Raw genomic sequence first — 6,000 nt, 5'->3', positions numbered from 1 at the left:
TGAATTTGAGTGAGCTCCGGGAGTTGATGATGGACAGGGAAGCCTGGCATGCTGCAGTCCTGGCATGCTGGGGTCGCAAAGAGTCAGACACGACTGAGTGACTGAACTGAATTCAAAACACCAGCAGGAGTGGGCACTTTCTTCAAGGTTGTTCGAGAAAGCCACACAGCTTTAGACTACCACCCTGTCCTAGCCTGCAGTATTACCTTTTTATTCCTTCTTCCCTAGGCCCTGAGAACAGGAAAGAAATTAACATTTTTGAATATCACACACAAAGCCCAGTCTGTGCAAGGTGTTGGCAACAATTTTAATAACAATTGTAAGTTAATGACAGAAGTTATTATCAAATTGGAGTGAAATCTCCCTATATCCCATTTAACCTTTTCCTTGTTCTACTCTGAAAATTTGCCATAGGGTACTTTTTTTTATCATGAAAAACTTTTGATGCAAAGAGCCGACTCATTAGAAAACTCTGATGCTGGGAAAGATTGAAGACAGAAGGAGAAAGAGATGACAGAGAATGAGATGGTTGGATGCCAATACTGACTCAATGGACGTGAGTTTGAGCAAGCTCCGGAAGATGGTGAAGGACAGGGAAGCCTGGCATGCTGCCGTCTGTGGAGTTGCAAAGAGTTGGACCCAACTGAGCAACTGAACAATAACAATAACAACAACAAAAACAACAACAAAAGACTGGTTCTCACGCCCCCACCAAAATCTTGATTTTCCAGTGTTAAAAAGCCCTCCTACATATCTGTCCACAGTCCCCGTTCAGTTAGTTCAGTTCAGTCGCACTAGTCCACATTCCCACTTCCCGTCTAAAGGAATGATTGGAAGCTAGGGGTCAGGACCTTCACTCAGTGTCCAAAGGGTCTTCTCTAGCCTCTCTACAGCTTCTAGATTCTTTAAATGTACTTCATTCCCCTTTACATCTTTAATCGCTTGTATCCTTCTTATGCTTTAGCCTCAGTGTCCTTTGTTCTCCTTTATTCTCGCAGTCTAACGTCTCACTCACCTACTCAAAGATCCCCATCACCTGGAGGATAAAACCCATACTCCTGAATGTGGGTTTGAACTTCAAGCCCACCCCAACCCACCCTGGGACCTGGTCTTGGTTCCCCTCTTCTACACTGTCCTGTGTATCATTGGTGCTCTTGTCCAGATTATCAAGTCTTCGTCCTAAACTCATGCTGGCTTACACTTCCATACTCCATCAGAATTCACTGTGGCCCTGTGCTTGTTTACATCAACATAATGCAGGGAGCAGTGACACATCTCACTGCTGGAAAATGCTTTGATAATATTGACTGAAAAAAATGCACAACATAAAAGCTGAGAATCTTGTTTTATTCTATAAAATTTCTGAGGACTTCAAGCCCAGAAGCAGCCTCTCAGATAGCTCTAAGGGATTTCTCTGAAGACATAAATGAGGAGCCAGAATATACAGGAGCTTTCCAATAAAAACCAGACAGTTGGAACATCGAAAGATTACTTTTAATTAAAGGAGGCCAAATATCTCAAGTTAAGGAATTTAGGAGTGTTTCAATGTATGGGAAGATGCAAGAGCCTGGCCTCACTGAAATCATTTCTTTGATATGTACCACAGGGCTTCCCTCATAGCTCAGTTGGTAAAGAATCCACCTTCAATGCAGAAGACCCCGGTTTGATTCCTGGGTAGGGAAGATCTCATGGAGAAGGGAAAGGCTACCCACTCTGGTACTCTGGCCTGGAGAATTCCATGAACTGTATAGTCCATGGGGTCGCAAAGAGTTGGACACAACTGAGCAACTTTCACTTCACTTCATTTAGTTATCTAGGACAAGTATCCACTTTCTTCTCATCCTGAGTCCCTTCTAGATACACAATTGGTGGGGAAGTGGAGTGACTTCAGTAGCTGAGGACTTGATGGAGGGCATCATTTTGCCATCCTGAATGCCTCTGGACTGACCATTGGGAGTGGCTGTAATGTGACAGCAGGATAACTGTAACATCCTTTGTTTACTGATATAGTAGACAACACTTCATTCACAATAGTCACTGCATGAATTAGCATGTGCCCTGCCCCATGCCTCAGCAACCAGTGTGACACTGCAGATGGTGAAGCCTCTATTATTCTACATCTCTAGAAGAAATCTCCAATCAGAGCCCTCAACGACTTGTGATGGACGGAGAGATTTCTTTCTTTGTCCCCACCATGAAGCATGCAGAATCTCAGTTCCCTGACCAGGGATCACAGCCCCATCCATTGCAGTGGCAGCGCAGACTTAATCACTGGACGACCAGAGAAATTCAAGGTTCTTATTTGTAAGCTGTGCATTGCTAGTACTGCTCATACTGCTTAGACTGACTGATATTATATGTCCCTTAGGGCTAAGCTTGCCAGGTGACTGACAATTCCTGGAGTCCAGTACTACACCAGTGCTTCCCTCTTTGATGGGCATTCCCTCTTCCCCACCACCCACACAGAAAAGTCCTTTGATCTATTGAGATGCAACTCAGTTGCACCTCCACCAGGAAGCCTTCCTAACTTTCTACCCAAGGCAACATTAGGCATCGGCTTCCCAGGGCTCTGGGAGCATGTCTCTTATAGTCTGGTCACATTTCTTTTCTGATATTTTGATTCCTGGACTACAAGGCTCCTGCTAGCCTATTCCAAAAAAAAAAAAAAAAAAAAAAGCTGGCCTTCTGGGTGGACAAGCTCCCAAGGTCTGGATCCTGCAAAGGATCATGAACTAGGCTTTGGGCCACCTTCCCCTGGGTCCAGCATCTGTGATCCCAGCATAGTCCACACTGTGTTCCTTTATTCCAGTCTCTGTCTACACAGCGAACATTTTCCACACTAGGCTTACAACACCTTGAAGAAGTATTCACTAGAAGAATGAATATTTCCTCATAGATGAGATCCTTTCTTAATTTTTCCCTCCATCCCCCACCCTCTTCTCTGCATCACTTATTGGTCCCCCAAGCCTAGGACTAAGGAGCAGCTGGAATTAGCAGTTGGACAGACCTGGATTCAACTCTTGGCTCAGCTACTCACAGGCCCTGTGGCCTCCAGGGAGACATTTAACCCTCAGTTTCCTCATCGATAAGTTGGGGACACTCTCAAGCTCTCAAGATGCCCATGAAAAACATGTGGGCAAATGAATTCAATGCCTATGGTCTTATCAGTGGATCATAATCTGTGCTGGGAGACTGGAGTGGCCAGGAAAGGCCTCCCTGAGGGGAGACATTTGAGATGATGCTGAATGTTTAGAAGGAGCCAGCCATGCAAAGAACTGGGAGATCACTCCAGACCCAGAAATAGCCATTACAAATCCCCAAGGTAATCAAGCTTAATAAATGGCTACTTTCCACCTCCATTCTGCCTTTCACATTTGGACACTGGCCAGAGATCACTCACCGTGAACTCATCACATACTTCACTTGTGAAATACCAGCAATGAGCCATCTCTGTCCTCCCTAGAAAGGAGACCCCGGGGCTGTCACAGAGCTGAGTCATCTCTGAACCCAGAGCTGTGTAGACAAGATGGTTATCACCAGGGGCATCAGGTGCCAGGGGCACCATGAGTGACTCTTTCTTTCTCCATGTTCTTGTCCTCTCCCCTAAGTCCCCAGGGAACTGATAGAGCCAAGAGACAAGTAAAGGGTCTTGTCTCATTTTCCCCTGTGTGATCGTGGGGGACCCTGACCACACTGCTCTCTGGGAAAAATCTCTTTCCTCCATTACTTCTCCAAACGTGGCCTGTGACTAGCATCAGCACCTGACCCTTAAGTCTAATAGAACTCAACTCACAATCAACTGGACCTGGGAATGCCCAGCCTTGCCCTGTGAGCCTGTCCTTTTTCTCTAACCAGATCCTTTAAACAAAAACCTCAAAGAACATGATTGGTTGCATCCACTCCCCCTACCCCACCCAATTGAGGTCTTCAAAGATCCAAGGTCTTTTTTGAGCATCAAAGAGGGAACAAGTTTCTTGAATACAGGCTAGTCTCAGCCCACCCAATATTGCTCAGCCAGGGGTTCCCTGAAGAAAGAGTAAGACACTGCATCCATCAATGATGGACTCAGAGCAGGGAGTGGTAGACCAGTTGGCACTCAGCTTCTGTGAGACAGAGGACCTTAGGAGCCTCAGCCACTGAAACTTTTCACCATTTGGGTCCTTAGGAATGAGATCAGTTGTTATAAGGCAGAAGTTACCAACAGGGAATGTTGTAGATTCCTCAGAGGAAACACGAATTGGGCTGATGAATCACCTCTCATAAAGGAACTCTGGGTATAAGACATGCCAGGACACTTAGATAAATTAGGAAGTATTTTAAATGCTTTGGATGACTTGCTCTCCAGCTTGGGATGATGCCAGCAGTTAGAGTGGAATCAAAGGGCCCCTGGGGAAGGCTGTCTCTCTCCTTGAGAACCATTAGCAGTGAGTATGGCTCTATTCTCACTGTTTCCTGAGCAGGAATTCCAGAAGGAAGAATGTGATCTCCAACAAGCTTAACTGGAAGACCCAGGTGGGTTTGGCCTTCTGTTTGTATCTTGTGGATGGATGCATCACATTTCTTCTAATATTGAAAATGTGCAATTTTAATACTGCTCTTGCCTAGCTCTTTGACGTAGACTGGCGTCACCTACAATCTGAGCCATCTGGCTCACTATCTAAAGCCACTTATATGTCCCTGGGCTGCCCCTAATGTCTTCACTTTGCCATTTGACCTCTTTTCCTCTTAGCAATCTCCTCTCCAACTGAGGACAGCAATGCGCATCTCATGAAGTTGCTAGGAAGACCATACTGGATCAGGAATGTCTAGCAGGGCCCTTAGCATTTACTTTCATCATGTTAATAGCAGTCTTTTCTCCAAGGTGGCAAGAATCTCCCCACTCATGTGGTTCAGGTTGATTTTCCAGCCAAGCCTCAAGGAAGAGATTACAGTAGAATTCTCTGTATTCTGAGAATTCTCTAAGTCCACTCCCCAAGGACACTGATGGAGGTAAAGATTTTATTGAGAGGTTTCTATTTTTATCAAATCCATTTGTGGCCTAAAGGGAACAATTAAGGCACATCTGAGCATATATAACTAGGAGCTCCTTGTCACCGCTGCATGCTAAGAACCTGCTCTTTCCTGAGTACTTGGACTCAGGAAAGAAGCATGAAGTGGCTTGGGCTCCTTGGGCTGGTGACCCTCTCAGAGTGTGTAGTCATGTATGTACAGGGACTGTAAGTGTCATCACCTCTCTTTCTGGGTTAGGAGGTAATATGCAATCATTCTTTGACAGTTTCAAAGTTCAACCCTCACTTATTGATAAGTCCTTGCTATGGGTATCATGGGGCTCTGGGGTCTTGGGTAGGCCTGCAGAGTTGCACAATTCTGGGGGTGCCAGTCACAAAATGATCTATGTTTACTCTGGAATTCTTCAGTCCACAACCTATGCAACTGTAAGTGTGGTTCTGTGGAATAGCATTTTTCTTTCGTTTGCGTCTAGGTCTCTTCTCTCCTCCCTCTCTAATTTTGTGTGTATGTGTCTGTCTTTATCTTGATGTCTCTCATTTATCTCTTCATCTCTTTCGATGTCTCTGTGCGTTCAGAATTCTCTGTGTTGTTTTCTTTCAGTTTTTCAATTTTGATGCTTCCTTGCTTCTTTATCCTCTTAATTTCCCTATTTTTTCCCGCATCTTCTAGCGTCCTCTCTCACTGCTCTCTTCTATTCAACCCTGGAGAAAGAGTGGTGGGGTAATTCTCGTCTGCTATCCCTCTGAGAAGCAGTGTGACCATAGCCAAGTCACAGACTCCCTAAATTTCAAATTCCTCCCCTGTAAAAAAGAGGATATTGATGCCCCTTTTAACTCCCTCTCAAAGCTTAAGAAAGATACAGTGGGATGGCCACAGCAAAGGCTTTCATTGTTGAGACTTCCTATATAACAGGTACATTACATCCATCATGTTACTTAACATGCAAAACATTCTACATTGGGAGTGGGGATTATTACATTCCACCTTTTT

This window comes from Ovis canadensis, chromosome 21, assembly GCF_042477335.2.
Source record: "Ovis canadensis isolate MfBH-ARS-UI-01 breed Bighorn chromosome 21, ARS-UI_OviCan_v2, whole genome shotgun sequence".
Taxonomy (NCBI): Eukaryota; Metazoa; Chordata; class Mammalia; order Artiodactyla; family Bovidae; genus Ovis; species Ovis canadensis.
This window is presented reverse-complemented; position numbering follows the sequence as displayed.